Source organism: Thermobia domestica, chromosome 2 (genome assembly GCF_964235325.1).
Source record: "Thermobia domestica chromosome 2, izTheDome1.hap1.1, whole genome shotgun sequence".
Lineage (NCBI taxonomy): Eukaryota > Metazoa > Arthropoda > Insecta > Zygentoma > Lepismatidae > Thermobia > Thermobia domestica.
Window position 1 is genome coordinate 308,626,288 of NC_137455.1, and position 18,980 is coordinate 308,645,267.

General features: G+C 35.0%; 1 pseudogene across 1 annotated transcript in view; it reads left to right on the plus strand.

Annotated features, from left to right (window-relative positions):
* The first annotated feature begins 3,801 nt into the window (after window positions 1-3,801).
* Window positions 3,802-18,980, plus strand: part of LOC145678604 (glucose dehydrogenase [FAD, quinone] pseudogene) — a 57,005-nt pseudogene continuing 41,826 nt past the window's right edge. Inside the window, exon 1 of the transcript XR_014130413.1 lies at window positions 3,802-3,914. The product of XR_014130413.1 is annotated as a glucose dehydrogenase [FAD, quinone] pseudogene (transcript). The remainder of the gene's footprint in view (window positions 3,915-18,980) is intronic.

Here is an 18,980-nt window from a genome sequence, read left to right on the forward strand (position 1 = left end):
AGGAATTTTCGTAGATCGGAAAATTTTCATCACGATGTAGAAGCAAGTAAAAAAAAAAAAAAAAAAAAAAAAAAAAAAAAAAAAAAAAAAACTTTTCATAATCCGGACAATTTTGGATATTATGTATAGTGATGTTAGGTGGAAACTTTTCCACTATATTTAACTGCACATTCAGCTACAGAATTGAATTTCTATAGAGGAAAGTCAGTCAGTAACAAATTATAATTTTCCAATTAGCTTTCGGGAACCGGAAAATTTTCTAATATTTCAAGTTGGGAAGTAAAATTTTACAGAGTGTTTCTCTCTCTCTCTCTTCATATCCGAGCTCCTTCGGTGCTAAGCGGTTAGCATACGCGCCTTTGGCATCGAAGAGCTGGCTTTGATTCCCAGCGGGAGCTCATGTAGTTCGGATTTCAGTTAATCAATTGGTCCCAACTTATATAGTCTCGCTGCTGAAAGGGACGTTAAATTCTAAATCAACTCAATTCAACTCCTCTCTCTCTCTCTCTCTCTGTGTGTGTGTGTGTGTGCGTGTGTGTATGCAGAGTGCAGAGAACATACATTGAGTTCGTAGAGTACAAATAGCTCATCCTATTATTTAAAATTTCAATTTATTAAAAGTCATGAATATTTTCCGATTCATAAAAACATACTCCACTTATTCCTACGTCCTTGTTTAGCAGTAAAATTTATTGGTAATAAATATTGTCTTAAAACGTTTCATGAACTGAAAATCTAACGATTCTTCATTTCAAGAATGTTTCAAAAACTTCAATGCGTTCTTCCGTCAGAATCCACCTTTGATCTTACAATATTAGATTTCGTCAGTTTAATACGCATAGGATGGTTTTCTCATAGCTTTACTACTTTTATAGATTTACATACTGCAACATTTATAAATAAGTTGATATAATATAAAGTGCTTACTGTAAATTTTTTACTACCCAAAATTCCAGTTTAAGTAACTCATGAAAGCAAACACTGATCATTTTCTGGAAATCAACATTTATTTATTCATATATTCATTCAGAAGAGAAAGTGAAATATAACTAATAAGGAAGCTGATTTGTGTAGTTGTTCTTCCAATAAAATTATAAAAGAAATATAAAAAGCAGCACTATTAGTGCTGCGTTCTAAAAGCAAGTAATTTCATTTTAATTCACGAAATAAAAAATCACATTTCTTATATATATATATATATATATATATATATATATATATATATATATATATATATATATATATATATATATATATATATATATATATATATGTTTTATCGAATCGTCATTATTTCTAATACATTTTTATACATGGTAGTTTTACAATACAAATATCTGCTCTAACATGATTATGCAAAATTCTAATATTGAAATTATGACTTATGAAAATCATTTTCTGAAGATAATGAAGATTATTTTCCGTTACAAAAATAATCTTCATAAGGAACTTTTATGTAGTTATTTCATTACATAGGCAGTCCTACATGTGAAAAAGTAGTGCAATATTCTGCTTCTGAAAATGATAAATTCAGAAACATTTCTTTTCAATTTCTTGTTACATTTTAAATATTGGAATGGGATATTTGTTTTCTACGAACTCGATTTATGTTCCCTGTACTTTACACACACACACACACACACACATATATATATATATATATATATATATATATATATATATATATATATATATATATATATATATATATATATATATATATATATATATATATACAGGGAGAGAGAGAGAGAAACACTGTATATTTTTACTTCCCAACTTGAAATATTAGATAATTTTCTGGTTTCCGAAAGCTAATTGGAAAATGATAATTTGTTGCTGTCTAACTTTCCTCTACAGGAATTGAATTTTATAGTTGAATGTGCAGTTAAATATAGTGTAAAAGTTTCCACCTGACATCACTATACATAATATCCAAAATTGTCCGGATTATGAAACGTGTTTTCACTTGTTTCTAAATCGTGATGAAAATTTCCCGATTCATGAAAATTCCTTTCATTTGTTTCTACAGAGCAATAAAACTCCGATTCACAAAAAATTGTTTTACTTTTTGCTTCAAAATGATGAAAATTTTTCGACTCATAAAAAGTTCTTCAATTTTTCCATATAAGACAGAAAATGTTTCGATTCATGAAAAGTTGTTTAACTTGTTACTACATAGTACTGAAAATTGTCTGAGCCATGAAAATTTTCAGATTTTTTAAACGATCTTTCACTTTTTAACATTTCTGTACATGATTTCAATCAATTTTATGAATACTGAGGAACTGTTACTTGATCACTGATATTTGTTAAGAATGGAAAATTTTCCGGAAAAATATAGAAGAAAATTTTCCACTTCACATCACGGCTAAACAACGATGTAGGAATAAGTGGAGTATGATTTTATGAATCGGAAAATTTTCCGTTTCAAAATTTTCCGGAAAATTTTCATTACTGTGCAGTACAGACAATTCTTCGATTCATGAAAAATTGTTTCACTTGTTCGTACATAGTATTGAAAATTGTCTGAGAGATGAAAATTTTCAGATTCTTTAAACGATCTTTCAATTATTATCATTTCTATGCATGAATTCAATCAATTTTATGGATACTGGGAATTGTTATTTGATCACTATTTGTTAAGAACGGAAAATTTTCGGGAAAAATATAGAAGAAAATTTTAAACCTCACGTCATGGCTAAACAACGATGTAAGAATAGTAGAGTATGTTTTTATGAATAGGAAAATTTTCATCACTGTTTATACTATAAATGTGTTATGAAAAATTGTGAAGATCTAAGATTTTGTTTGAATTTGTACATGGTAGCTCCTGCACTGAGAACTATCCGTTCTCCGGACAGCGGTTACAAATATACGGAATCCTCTTGCTTAGCACAGAAATCAGTACGAAGCATACGTTATCCACATACTACATAGGCACTGCCCTTAGATGTTACATTATGACGATGCAGGATGTCTGACATCTAACAGTCTTCCTTATATTACATACATATACGGTATGTATGTTACCTTCGTCAGGTATATGTTATATACGTACGTCGATTTGTGTGAGATGCTGACCGCCTATATTGTTTCATACGGAAAGTACGTACAGATGGAACACTTATACAGAAAGTATTATAAACCATGCGTTTCCAGTTATACGTTTGCTGTACGTTAAGTCCAAAAATTACAGGATTTACAAATGTAAGATATAATTAAATTAAATGATATATTTCAGTTACGAATATGCCCTCTAGGTTAAGGGAGACTGATGATTAAAGCAAGTGAATGATGATGGAAGAATTAGTGAAGTGAGAAAGTGAAAGGAATCGGGAGTGCCCCGAAAAAACCCACAGACACGATGTTGTCCACCACAAGCTTACTTGGCCGGGGATCGAGCCAGAAATCCCATGCTACAAAAGGTAAGCGCTCTACCACTGAGCAACCGAGCCCCTCCCCATCAATATGTAAAATAGGTTTACGTTTGGGCTAGAACACGTCCTCGAACTTCAAGAAGAACATTGGCAATTATATTCAAACCTGTTTGGCTGAAGAGATTTAAATGTTATATAACTGGAAATAGACAAGCATATACAAGTAATTTGGTAAACTAATTATAACCAGTGTGAAAAGATCAATAATATCATCGATAAAAAACCTCAAAGTTTTCCTTTAAAAAAATGACATGTCCAAGCTAACTTCAAGACCGATAACCAAGTTTAAAGGTTAATAATTTTAACAAAACAACATGAAGGACATGACCTTATACGCGTCGATATAGCACATGCTTTTGCAACCCCTTCCACTTCTCATCTCTATATTTTAGAACCGCAGAATTTAGTCAAGTGTTATGATACGATCGTAACAAGGAGTTATTTCATAGAAGGATAGATAGAAGATAGAAAAGGGTAATTTAAATTTTCTTTCATAATTTTGATCATACATTATATTTTTCCTTATGTAAGATTTATCATATGACTAGTGATAAATAAGGTGTGAACTCGGAGACCAGGATCCTACACCTCATTTCGGAGTTTACCTTCATTTTATATTTTGAATAGATTAATAAAACTATACTTTATACTTATTTGGAATTAATTTGGAGAATAATTATAGTGCAGAGGTTGAAATTGTCAAGTGCAAACTCTACATCTGTACTACCTACAGCATAATCAACAGTTTATGTGCACTGAGGGAAAAAAAATGCGTGTGGCGTACGTAAAATCGTATGTTACATTTATAAATCCTGTAGTTTTTTGACTTAAAGTACAGCAAACGTACATAACTGGAAACGCATGTTTTATTATACTTTCTGTATAAGGTTCTATATGTACGTACTTTCCGTATGAAACAATATAGGCGGTCAGGATCTCACATACAAATGCACGTATATAACATATAGCAGACTAAGGTAACATACATATATGTATGTAATATAAGGAAGACTATTAGATATCAGACATCCTGAAATGGCATAATGTAACATCTAAGGGCAGTGCCTATGTAGCATATGGATAACGTATGCTCCGTACAGATTACTATAGTAAGCAAGAGGATTCCGTATATTTGTACAATATACCGGTATCCGGAGAACGGATTTTTCTCAGTGTGCATATGCTGTGTTTTGTAGTCCAATTATTTCCAACTGCAGAGGGGGCAAAGTGGCTTAGTGGTAGAGCATCTATCTCTGGTGCGTGGGTTCCTGGTTCGATCCCCGGCCAAGGAAGTTTATGGTAGACAACATTGAATCCATGGGTTCTCTTGGCGTACTCTCATTTCCTCCCACATTTTCATTCTATCAATTCTTTCATCGCCATTCATTTGCTTTAATCATCGTCTCCCTTAGTCTAAAAGCCATAATCGTAGGACGTTAAAGATGTCACGTCATTTTCACCTAGCCGAATTATGACATAGATACGTTGTTTTACAATCTGGGAAACGCGGAGAAAACACAATGAAGAAAGCAGGGAAGGGAATACGGTAGAGGTGAGGTGAGGTGATTTTGAGTTTAACGTCACACTCAGCAGCGATGCTGTATGAGACGTGGATCTATTAATTAACGTGGAATCCGAACCACATGACCTGATGCCGGGAATCGTACCCAGGTCTTCCACGCCAAGGTGCGTATGCTAACCGCTTAGCCACGAAGGAACTCATGGGAATATGGTAGAATAACAGAATAAACAAATGTTAGCAGTGTACACGTAGTCATCAATCCACGAGTAATGTCTGCAAAACAACTAAGCAGAGATCTTCTTGTTTGCCTGTCACCATTCCCTTTTGTAAGTGTTGCTCCTTCCCTTTTATAAGCGTTGCTCCTTCCCTTTTATAAGTGATGCTCCTTCCCATTTGTAAGTGATGCTCCTTCCCATTTATAAGTGATGCTCGTTCCCTTTTATAAGTGATGCTCCTTCCCTTTTATAAGTGATGCTCCTTCCCTTTTATAAGTGATGCTCCTTCCCTTTTATAAGTGATGCTCCTTCCCTTTTATAAGCGTTGCTCCTTCCCTTTTATAAGTGATGCTCCTTCCCTTTTATAAGTGATGCTCCTTCCCTTTTATAAGTGATGCTCCTTCCCTTTTATAAGTGTTGCTCCTTCCCTTTTATAAGTGATGCTCCTTCCCTTTTATAAGTGATGCTCCTTCCCTTTTATAAGCGTTGCTCCTTCCCTTTTATAAGTGATGCTCCTTCCCTTTTATAAGTGTTGCTCCTTCCCTTTTATAAGTGATGCTCCTTCCCTTTTATAAGTGTTGCTCCTTCCCTTTTAAAGTGATGCTCGTTCCCTTTTATAAGTGATGCTCCTTCCCTTCTATAAGTGTTGCTCGTTCCCTTTTACAAGGTGTCCAATATATAATGCAACCCGGAGTTTGGGATAGTACAAGTTTTAAACCTGAAGCAATACACAAATAATGGTTATACCAAAATGAAGCCTGTTCATGCATATATTTTTAAACTAGGAAGCAACGACTGAAGTACACTAGGAACCACACAGTGTTGCCAGATGTAATCGAAGATGTAAATCAATTTTTTTGCAAAACATTTAAATTGACTCATACGTATGGATGTTCTGTCGTTAATTTTCAGTTTGTTTAGTTGGAGTAGCTTGGAAACTATGGAGTAGAAAAAAGAATGTTTCATTTCCACCTAATCGGATGAGGCCTCTGTAAGGGGGACTAGGGAAATCGTAGTTTGTGTGTGTGTGTGTGTGTGTGTGTGTGTGTGTGTGTTCAAAGTAGCTTAATTTGCATTCATTGTTGGCTGCGTGTATTTATGTCCGTTTTTGTAAGAAAAAGTAAAAAATAGAAGCAAAAAGCAAATTAACAAAAAGTGGTTGGCACTTCCTTTAACACAGCTGAATTAATCTTATCACATAATTCTGTCATTAGAATTCCTCCCGAAAAAACTAGGGAAAGTTTGATAAGAAAAGGGGAAAATTTGTGTCAGTGGAGGGAAATTTTCTAAGGAAGCCAACGAACACTGGATCTGAGGTTATTTTCATGATTTATGATATTACGGCGTCGCGGCGTTCCGTCTGTAACAAGATCCCGTAGTTTTGGCGTTGTTGAGTCACTCATGAGTGTTTGCTTTCATCTTTCAGTAGTTACCAATTTTATCAGCCAAGAAGTCGAACCGCGGTCAGTTATTCAAAGTCACACTGTGAGGTAGTGTGTCGTTTCGAAAACTACCGTGGAAACGAAGGTTAGTGCTACTGTAACGAGTGGATTCTAAGTTCGGACTTCTTGAATCTACAGCATTGATCAGTGAAAAATTAGTAAATTCTTTGTACGTAGGTGTTTCTTTCAATTAAAATTGTGGCTGGTGTTGAATCCGGTTTCACAGTTGTCGTTATGTATTCATATACTACAATTGTTATTACTAAGGACCGGATTTTAAGGTGCAAAAATGTGGTAGGAAAAAGGGAATGAAAGGTGCTGAAAAATCATCCAAAAACGTGCAAAAAAGGTGCTAATAGGATATCTTTATTAAGTGCTATAGTATACAGTTACGTGAACATTCTTTATTCATTACACCAGCAAATATTGTTAAAAACTTGGCTTTAAACATTTGACAAACATTGCAAAATTGTTTTATTTAATCTGAAACGTGTACAACATTCAACATTCTTGTAATAAAATTGTGGTTAAAACCAACTCGGTGTTTAAAAAAGACATTAATTTAGCAATATTGTGGCTTGAGAAACCGTTACATACTACTGGGTTTTCGGAAACCGGTTATACTTGATTATGCACAACATTTCTAGGCCTATGTTTTCGAATGTTAATTTCTGTCGCTTGGAGTTCAGGTGATCCTTAAGGGGATCTGATACCTCTTCGCTTAGGTTTCTAACTCTCCATTTGATAACATGTAAAATTTAATATGGTAATTTCTAACAAAGTATTGCAGGTAATGTCTTGAAATTTTTAATACAAATACACAAGACCCATATAAATCCAACCACGGTCTCCAATTTACATTACATGCGTTAGATTAATTGCAATATATTCTTCAGTAAATTTGGCAACAGAGAATAAAAAAGTATGCTGCAGAGGGGAGAGGGCTGACCATCTGTTTGCTTGTTAGCTGTTTTTAAAAGGACACTCTTACCAGAAAAGTCACTTGTGATTCTCACTTCTCAGTGGTTAGAATGGTCTGGACTGTAAGAACCCAAAACCACTTCTTTCTTCCTTTCACGGTTTGTTTCTTCCACCCCCTGCAGTCACAAGAAGACAACTTGTTTCGGAAAGCATTTTGAATTAGTAGCAAAAAGCAAAACTGAATGACACCACGGATGGATTAAAAAGAGGGGCGGTCACTCCCTCCGAGAACATTTGAATACTTTGAATAATCGGAGTAAGAAACTAGAAATTGCGTAATCTAATAAGAAAAGTTTGTTGAAGTATACAGATCAAGACGCATTTCAAGTGTTAAAGTATTGTACTCTCCTTCCCTCCCCTCCCCTCCGAATTCCCTTCTGAAGAAGTTCTCTTTCGTTTCTCTGTTTCATATTAGCCTTTACACTTACACATTCACTATCCAGTATTGATTTTGACCATACCATCTGCACAGCAAGGCGAGTAAGGTTTACGAGTCCTTCCTGCCCCCTTTTTAAAAATTGCTAATTATAATAAAATTTATCGAAAACAATTCATATCAACGATAAAGACTTATACACATTCATTATTGCAATCTTAAAATAAACTCGCCGCCTGTCGCGTATGCTAGCGATCTAATATATACGAATAGATGAAAAGTTAGTTTGAAGCCTTACGTATTGTTTTTCTGTAAATAAGTCCGAATTCATATTTGTTTCTATTGTTGGATCGACAAAAGTGAGTGCCAAATCGTTTTAAGCTCGTTGGTCTTTGCGAGGTCCCTAAAGATGCAAGGCTGTGGGCAGTCGCCCACCACTTGAAACGCCTCTGCACTAGGGGTCTGCACGTGCTCGGGCCTACAAAGCATGCATCACTTCGGGCCCGGGAGGAGTTCGGGCAGTAGCGTCATTTCAGATTTGGCTTGGGGGGGGCAAGACCCCTTGATATATGTAAAATTTCGCGTTTTTCGCTGACTTACTACTATTCTATTGATAAAATCTATATACATCTCAAACTCAGAGGGGCAAATGCCCTTCCCTGCCCCCTAAATGACGCCCCTGGGTTCGGGCTGTGAATTTTTAAATATACAACATATATATTCTCGGACATATTTCTCGGACTTTTTCTGGCGTAACTTTGTAAATATTGTGTAAAACGATACAAATTGCACCTTTCTTTCTGGAGGACTTTTAAAACACAACTGCAACATCAAACCTCAAACTGCTGTAAATAAAAATACAATTTTGCATTAATAATTAAGTTTCTGTAATTCGGACTTATTTCGAGCTCATTTGATTATCACAGAGCTCAGTCCCAGCTCGGGCCTCAATACTAAGACATATTTCGGACTGGGGGCCTCACATTGTAAATTCACGGGTCGGGCCCGGGATGAAAATTCCGGCCCGTGCAGACCTCTGCTCTGCACCCGCACACATTCCTTCCTAATCCAGAAAATCTCCTCCCCTCCGCATCGTCAATAATGGTAAATTTGTTCCTCGTATATTTGCTTATTATTGTAAGAGAAGTTCAAACCAGAACTCTAAAATTTGTTTGTTCTCAGGGGTAATGTGAGTAATGCAAATTAAGAAAGATATGCGTAATATACACATGTCAGAAAAACTTGATATCAATTTGAATAGACCTTGTACGTAATGTTTATTTTAGAAATAATAAACTTATGCAAATATATCGAGACATCTGAAATTTAATGTTAAATAGTGGCGAGTGAGCCAGAAGGGGCGTGCACTATTCAGTTAGTCAAAGAACTCGTAGCTTGAAAACTACTATTTAAACCAATATTGAATTAGACAAATTTGTAAAAAGTAAGATAATCATAGTTGGAAATAGTGTGTGTATTTTTTTTAGGAGGAAACCCAGAAGTACATTTTCGATAAAATAATAATAATAATAATAATAATAATAATAATAATAATAATAATAATAATAATAATAATAATAATAACAATAATCTTCCTCACTTCAATCATAGGTTGATGGGTAAGAAGGAAATTTTAAAACTTTTCTCTCCCCTGGGAGAGCTGTTTTATAATTTGATAAGGTCTCTTCTTCGTAACTGCATTTATCCTTGGTCGGGCCGCGTTGGCTCAGTGGTAGAGCGTTCACCTCTAATGCATGGCGTTCTTATTTCGATCTCAGCTCGCACCAAGTGAACTTTGTGGAGGACAAACACCATGTGTGTGGGTTTTCTCGAGGTTCTCCCGTTTCCTTCCACTTTCTGCATTCCACCAACTCCTTCATTTCTCAACATCACTAGCTCCTTTAACCTACCAGGCATAACTGTAGGACGTAAAACTTATAGATTTTTCTATCCTTGGTCTTTCACTTCCTGTTTTTTTTCTGCCTTTTCCTCTATCAACACGGTGTCCGATCCGAGTGCCGAATAAGATATGTAAGCATGCTCTTTCTTCTCTTTCCTATTATCTTCATGATCTGTCGTCCTTTACTAGCTTCCTTTAGTACGTCTTCATTCCTTCCCTTATTATTATTATTATTATTATTATTATTATTATTATTATTATTATTATTATTATTATTATTATTATTATTATTATTATTATTATTATTAATCTTTCTACGGGTACATCTCGCTTTTGTGGCAAGATTCGCCCATTCTAAGGTTTTAAACTTTCGCTCTTGATTATAAAAATTCATTATACATTATAAAAGTCTTTACAAAGAAATGTATAAGTCTACATCTTATAAATAGTATACACACATTCTACCATTATAAAAATAGTATACATCTTACAAAAATAACTTATCAACGAAATACCTCACTACTGTCAAACAACATTTGTACTGTGTATATATTTATATTAATTATATAGACTGTCATGTCTTTTAATCACATGGCTACCCAGCTTGCCTCACGGCGATGGGCAGACGCCAATAATTTGAGTATTCTAGCAGGGAATCGAACCTTGAACCAGGCGATCAGGAGTCGAACGCTCTAATCATTAGACTATGAAACCCCATTGAATGACTACAAGGTTAAAATTCAAATGATTCTACAAAAAACAATTATCAACGAAATATTTCACTACATTTCTAACACTAACGACATTTATATTGTTGATACATTTATATTAATTACTTTATGAAAATTAAACTATATACCTGAAATTAAAACGATCCTACAAAAAGCATTTTTTCCCAAGAAAATATCTTACTATTGTCAAACAACATTTATACTCTGTGTGCACATTTATATTAATTACATTATACAAAAGAATAGAATGATTATATGCCTGAAGTTAACTCATCCAAAAAGCAATTATCAATAAAATATCTTAATATTGTATACTAATTACATGTACTGTACACTTTGTATATTACCAATACACTAATGTCTGAAAATTGAATAAAAATATTGTATGTATGAAATTATTACATTGACCCCACAACACCAATTTTTGCCAAGTCTAATACCATCTTTCAAAGACATTACTTTTAGTTTTATTACAAAGTAGAGAATTTATAGCATCTTATACGAGAACAATATAGAACTTCTTATTATGATAAAGTACATTTAACACAAATACGTTATTTAGATACAATATTTTTGTTCGTTCCAAATTTTTAATACAAACTACTGCTGCTGTTGTCTTTTTACATTTACTGTCTTCGAGTTTATTTTTGTTTGTTGAATCTAACACTGAGGTTCACGACAGAGAGGAAATGACTGTCCCAACCGAGAATCAACAATTCCAGGGAGTATGACTGCTATTTCTATAGACAGCCGACAAAAGGGCAAAGCTGCCCAAAACAAGTTTTTGAAAAAAAGGAAAGAAGAAAGAAAATTAGAAAGAAAGGATCAGAGGCGACATTGGTTTTTAGCCTGAAGCGCTCATAAATCACTACCACGTGTCGCGAAGACTAGTAGGGCTAGAGGTTCCGAGGGCTCTCAATTCCTTCAAAAAGATCTACCCATATTCTATATACAGCACAGTTGCCAAACTTACTGAAGAATATATTGCAATTAATCTAACGCGTGTAACGTAAATTGGAGACCGTGGTTGGATTTATATGGGTCTTGTGTATTTGTATTAAAAATTTCAAGACATTACCTGCAATACTTTGTTAGAAATTACCATATTAAATTTTACATGCTATCAAATGGAGAGTTAGAAACCTAAGCGAAGAGGTATCAGATCCCCTTAAACATTGCTCGACATTAATGGAAACGAGTGGTGCATATCTTGTAAGCACATGGATAGGACGCTCAGTTGAAGGTTTCTGCGTCCGGATTGTTTCGCAGATTCAGATCAAATTTGTCCTAGAAAATCCGTCAAGATTGCGTCTAAATTTATGGAATATTATGTGTAAACCAGATTGAAAATAAAACATATTGTTCTGTCCATATTTAAAGAAAAAAGTAGAAAAAAGGGGTAATAAAGGTGCTGAAGGCTATGAGAAGTAAAATGAAAGGGGGAATTTTATTAATTTAGCAAAAAGAAAGGTGCAACATCCACGAAAAAGGTCCAACAAAGTGCGTTCATTTCAGTTCGTTTTATGCCCGGAAATACATATTTTGAACTTGGGGTTTTTAATAACTACAATTTTAGAAAAGGTGTTGCACCTTAAAATCCGCTCTCTAGTTATTACAGTAAGAACTGGATCTGCACATAAATTTGGAATAAAATTACGTAAATCGAAATGAAAATTCATTACATCTCTTTCTGGTAGAAATATTATGATTTACTATTGATAATTTATTTCCTGATCTTTTATTACGTCACTACCATAGTAAGTAATTCCATTGCGACCAGCCTGTATGTGCACACAATTTACACAATGCACGACCAATCTGGGTATTTGACATAGTTCGTGGACTACATGTGCTTACTGATATTCATGTCTTTACGAGAAGATATTGTCGTGCTTGTTCCGGAGGGTGTATTTCAGGCAGGAGGCGCTGTTTTGCAACTTATCGGATCCCTCGTTCACTAATACTAAACTGCCAGTGCTGACTTCAAATTAATTTGTCCGTAGTTCTTTATCAACAAATTACAAATCTCAACCATCCCAAGGCGACGACGAAAGAAAAGTTATGCTAATGATTACTGTGTGTTATTCTCATAAATATTGTTACATAACATATACTCTGATTCTATATTATGATCTTTATGGCATAATGCACGGTGTGGCTACTAAAGAAATGTGTGCTTTATCTAAGAAAGTAGTGCGCAGGGCTGTGCCGTGGAAAATCAGCGCCCGGGGCGAGAGTATATGACGGCGCCCCCATACATATGTTCCAAGCAATTTTTCCTATCTTTTTTCCTTTTCTCTCCCGAATTTTTCGCCCTCCTTACTTCGGCGCCCGGGGCCGTCGCCCCGCTCGCCCCTCACCCCCACGGCACGGCCCTGGTATTACCTGACCAGGATATTAGTGCGGTTTTTCGTGGAGGGCGCTAGTGTAGTGTTTACATCAGTTTCTAGGTAAGCGCGGTGGGACAGGGGAACGGAGAGCGTCACTCTGCAGTGTATCCAACGATTTTCAAAAGTTGCAGTTTACATGTTATAAGTAGCCTAATCTGTTTCGCTTAATAAAGAACTCCATAAATTATATAGTTGTTATTGAATGCAGTAATGGTTATTCCTGCAGTAATGCAGATGTATTGTGGATAATGGCATATGCATGGAAATAAACAATTTAAGAACAAGATAGCATAGGGGAGATCGTTATACCAAGAGCATAGTGTACCTTGAGCCATTTCCAATATCTCGGAAGATGCTGCTTTCTGGTGATCCAACACCGAAGTACAGTCTTCTTCGATGTGCAATTGTCCACCAGTGCGAGTCTGGATGTGTTTCAGAAAGTGTTGTTTATGTGAGGAGAGAAAAACAATTTTCTACGGTCAAAGTAAAATTTTCAGTGTTAAGTTGAATGAGTGTCGACTGTGAATAAATAGACTAAGGTTAATTTGAATATTTTCATCGCATGCTTCATCCATTGGTAAGTAAAATATTAATGAGGTTCTGAGTGTTAGTTGTATTGTAGCGTTTAGGTAGTCATCTTTGTTGAAATGTGGATGCTCATGTACCTTGGGCCAAAGCTACGTCGTGTACCATGGACCAAATTGATCGTGGTTCATGGTACAAGAGGTCACAAAATACTTTCTTTTTTTTAATTTCAGGAAGACTTGTTGCCACAAAGATGCCCCGTAGCAAATCTGGAAAGAAGAGAGATCCTGTGGATCCAACTGCCTTACGAAATGCGCTTGAAGCTATTCATTCCAATGATCTAAATAAGAAGATACCCTATAGAGAAGCATCAAAAGTGTTTAATGTAAGCCTCTCTACTCTTACCCGACATTTAAATAAATTTAAAAACAGTAAAGAGAAAGAATTCAAATATAAAGAGAATTATGAAGTGAAGAAAGTTTTTACAGAAGCTGAAGAAGCAAGTCTTGTAAATTATATTCAAACTATTGCGAAAATGCAATACGGGCTAACAAAGAAACGTGTTAGAGTACTTGCACATAAATTTGCTAAAGCGAATGAGAAGAAGTATCCAGCAACATGCGAACAAAATCAAATAGCCGGAGAAGAATGGATGCGTGCGTTTCTTAAAAGACATTCCACAAGACTTTCGATAAGGAAACCCGAAGCAACTAGCCTAAGTTGGGCTACCAGCTTTAATCGCCATAATGTTCAATGCTTTTATTTTACCAACATCAAAGACGTTCACAATAGATTTGGTCCCATTCCTCCCGAGAAGATCTGGAACTTGGATAAAACTGGGTTCAGCACTGTCCAGGGATAGTCCAAAATAGTTGCCGCTAAAGTGTCAAGCAGGTCGGTGTGCAACATCAGGAGAAAGAGATAACCTGGTCACTATGATCACGGCCGTCAACGCAGTAGGAAATTCAATTCCACAAATGTTAATTTTCCCTCGGGTACACTTCAAGGACAGAATGTTATTTGGCAGTCCCCCAGGAAGTATTGGAGCCGCCAGTGCATCAGGATGGTCCAATGAAGAAACCTTCTGAAGTTTTTTGATCATTTTTTTTACCTTCGTCAACTGTTCAAAGGAAAGCAGGATTTTGTTAATTTTAGACAATCATGAAACTCATCTTTCTCCAGAATGTTAAGATAAGGCTTCAGCTGCTGGTGTAGTGATGGTAATATTCCCACCACACACTTCTCATAAGTTACAACCTTGAGATATTTCTGTTTATGGGCCACTGAAGACATTTTATAATCAGGCTGTTGAGGAGTGGATGTATAACAATAAAGGGAAAACATTTGATATATATATATATATATATATATATATATATATATATATATATATATATACAGTTGCAGAGGCGCTGGGAATAGCATTTCCTAGGGCATTTACACAAATCAACATATTATCCGGTTTTCGTAAGTCAGGGATATATCCACTAGACACGGGTGTTTTCAGTGACGACGCTTTCCTGAGTTCATACGTCACAGATCAAGTTACAGAAACGCAGCCATCAGAAGAGGTTACAGTTGGTCTGGAGAATGAAAATGAGAAAATTGTGAACAAAGCTTTCAGTTCGAAACATTTGGATGAATCAACTGCTGGGATATCAAATGTGCAAGACTACAATATTGAATCGGGCACACTTGAGGCCAACTAGAGAAAAGAACTTAGGAAAACTGCCACTCCAGAAGAAATTCAGTCGTTTCCAAAGGCTCCAAAAAGAAAAACCAATGTTACAAAGAAGAGAAGACAAACTATGATAGCGACCGACACGCCCTAAAAACAGGCTATAAAGGAGCATAAAGAGAAGAAACGTGTGAAGGAAAGAGCAAAATATGAAAAAAAAAAAAATCAACACTCTATCAAAGTGGCCAGAAATTTAGGGGTTATTTTCAAAACGAAGACTGACAAGCTTAGCAAGAAGGGCTCTAAGATACATCATAGCGCGGAAGGAATGATGAAGTGAAGAAAAACAATGGAGACACAATCGTCATCATCATCAACAACAACGAAGCGAAGATGAATCTACATTTTCTCTTGTGCCTACAGATGATGAAGATAGTGCAGAGGAAGAATGCCTATATTGTTGCAGTTCGAAAGAGGCTGATTGTAGTGGAGAAAAGTGGTGTAGTTGCATTAAGTGTGGATGGTGGACTCACTATTTATGTGCTGGGGTAGCAGGTCATGAGTGGAAAACTTATGTTTGTGACTTTTGTACATCAAACTAAGGTAAACTTTGTTTTGTTTAATGTTCGAAGAAAAACTTCGTTTGAAAAATATAATAAATAAATTATTGTGTTAAATATAAGTTCGTTAAATACAGGTCGTGAGTGAGAAATTTATGTTTGTGACTTTTGATTTGTATCTTAGTCGTTTCTCAACAGCAAGGTTATAAAGAATGTTTGTGACTTTTGTAGATCAAATTAAGGTAAATTATGTTCAAAGAAAACTTTGTTTGAAAAATATAATAAATAACTTATTGTGTTAAATGCATTATTTTCTCTTCATTTAACCTTCCTTTTTGTGTGGCCCAAGGTACAGGACGGCTGTCCCAAGGTACATGATCATATTGTACCATGGTCCATTATACAGAGTAATTTATATTTTGCTATGAAAATTTTATAAGGTATGATTTTCGATTACTTCCAAGGTAAATAGATTCAAGAAAGATTGGAGATTTAATTGACCTCGAAAAACTTGGATATATGATATTAGGAACGACGTCACTTCAATTATTTTGAAAAGTGGCTCAAGGTACAACGATCTCCCCTACAAGTGAGTTTCTACCGTGTATTAAGCAGATTATATAAAAAAATGATTACGTTTTATTTGATTTCATTATAAAACAGTACAAACCTGTAAAACTCAGTAATAAGATGTAATGACTAAAATATTAATTATGGGTTGGTAGCTTAGATACTTGCGCAATATCTTGTAACTGTAAGTTTAAATCAAGTTAAGGCTCGCGATGCTTGTATTTGTTTTAATGTAGGTCTACCGATTGACAACTAAATTATTATCTTGAGTTGTAGCCAAGAAAGAATTCCGATACGTTTCCACTCGAGAACTGTGGAAGTTCTCTCCGTTGGTCTATTGGCTAGCGCATGTGTCTTTGTTGTACGTGGTTCTGTGAGAGCCCAACAATTAATTTTACAATGTTTCACTTTCATTAATCATCTGTCTCTTCTAGCATAAAGAGCATAATCATGGGACGTTAAACTAAAGAAATTTCATTTCATTGTTTCGATTAATGTGAACCCTTTGGGGGAAAAGGAAGTGAAGAAGAAATTTTCCTTAATTTTTTAAAGGGCTACGGGATTGGATAGCTTGTCTTTCGGGATTGCCTTGTAAAACCTGATTACAATGTATCTTTCTTTTAGGATTATAATCGTAATCCAGCCTTTTGGTAAATGTGAAATAAAAGTATCGATAAAACATCAGCGTATGGGTAATGTAAGCATAAATATCATTGGTTCAATACACAATAAATTCACAACTTTTATTTATGAGTATAGAAATTCCCTTTGAACTCACTCTGAATTTCTTTCAGACCCTAGGTCTCTTGTGACAAAGAATTAATTCTATTATCTGTTTTCATACACAATATAATTTTGAAACTTGGGAGCCTAGTGTTGTCTTTGTGTCTGTAATACGTAATCATTTGTCGATTGACTTCAGAAGACTGAGTTTAGCCCGTGAGCATAAGTTGCATATAGTTCAAACATATCAGATGTACGGTCTTGTTTAGCAAATCCTGTGTGCACATATGAAATTCAAAGACAAAGGTAATCAATCGTCTTTAAACAGCTGTATTTTTATTTCAAGTGTAAGTACTAAAATGTGCTACGTAGATTTCCGGCCAATTGTTTCATCGCCGGTATCTTTGAGCAATGAGATAGCAGTGGAAGACAAACTTCGTTCTTCTAACTTGATATTTTGAAAAACTTACGCAAGTGGTTTTGTTACTTAAATACATATCTATTCACTCTAATCAATTTCAAAAGTACCATTAACTTTATAATAACATAACTAGCAGCGTTCACCCCGCTTCGCTGCGGTCACCCCGGAACGCAATAAACTTTGTTACTTAGATAATTTTTACTTTTTCGCTTTCAAGTGATATGATAAAAACCATAGAAGATTGCAGTAAATCTTAACATTATATCGCCTGTCATTTATGTTAACCCGCCCCGCTTCGCTGCGGTCATCCCGGTGCTGGCATATTGTAAAAGTGTCTGTAAAAATAAGCAAATCAATTAAAAAATTTTAAACAGAAGATTCAAGCTATTTTCCGCTGTATATCGCCTGTCATTTATGTTAACCCGCCGAGTGACACGGTCATGCGGGTTGCATATAAATACGTTTATTTTTACCTATGATGAACTAATAACAAAGGATTTGTACGTTATGGACACCTGAATGGTCAATTATCTCAAGACACTGGTAATTAAAAATTAAAGTGATATGATAAAAACCATCTAGGGTCCAAATCCTAATAACCCCCCAAAAATGAAAGAAATTGGTTCAGCCGTATTAGCGTGATGAGCGGACAAAAAATTGTACGTTCTCTTTTATATATATAGATGAATGTAAGAGTTACCCTGAAAATGTATTTTGTATTTCTTTTTTAATATGAAATTCATTTTTTCTGAATTTCACGAGCTATAAGAAATCAATTGTCAGGCTTCCCACTTTAAATTTTAATCGCTCCCCTACCGCCTCAATGTAACATTGGGTTTATTTCTTTTAAATATTTTTTTTTAAAATATGGTAGAAATACTGGATTTTTAAATTACCAAACCATACTAAATAATGACAGGTTAGATATCAGAGAAAGTTATCTTTATCTACCTTCTTAATTAGGGGCGGATCCAAATCTCCTTCGGAGGCGGTTAGATTATCAGTTTCTCTCTCACCAGTCTTTTGCAGCACATCCGAAAATGATCTCAATGCAAATTTGTTACTGAAGGTACTGTCAATCGATCGATCACATGGTCCAAATTGGTAGCAATTTCGAAGACGCCTTATCTCAAAACTACACAATAGAACTTGCTTTAAACAATGAAAGCGCAGTTGCCAAAGTATAACTTTGATTCACAAAGATGAACTTCGAGGCTTCGTTAACAGATGAATTAGGAATTCCTTACATTCTAATGCTACGAAGTTCTCAGTGTTCCTTTGTACAACACTGAGGTTAGTTTATTCGCAAGTTATTGTCATATTAATATGGAGGGTGTATGTACTTTTTTTTTTTTTTTTTTTTTTTTTTTTGCAGTCCCTTAAAATGTTCTGAAAATAACTTCCATAACTTTTGAAATTGTGTTTGTCTTAACTTGAACATATGCGTGAAGTGGTTTATTATGAACAGGGCAAAAACAACTGTGATAGATTAATTACAAGTGATCC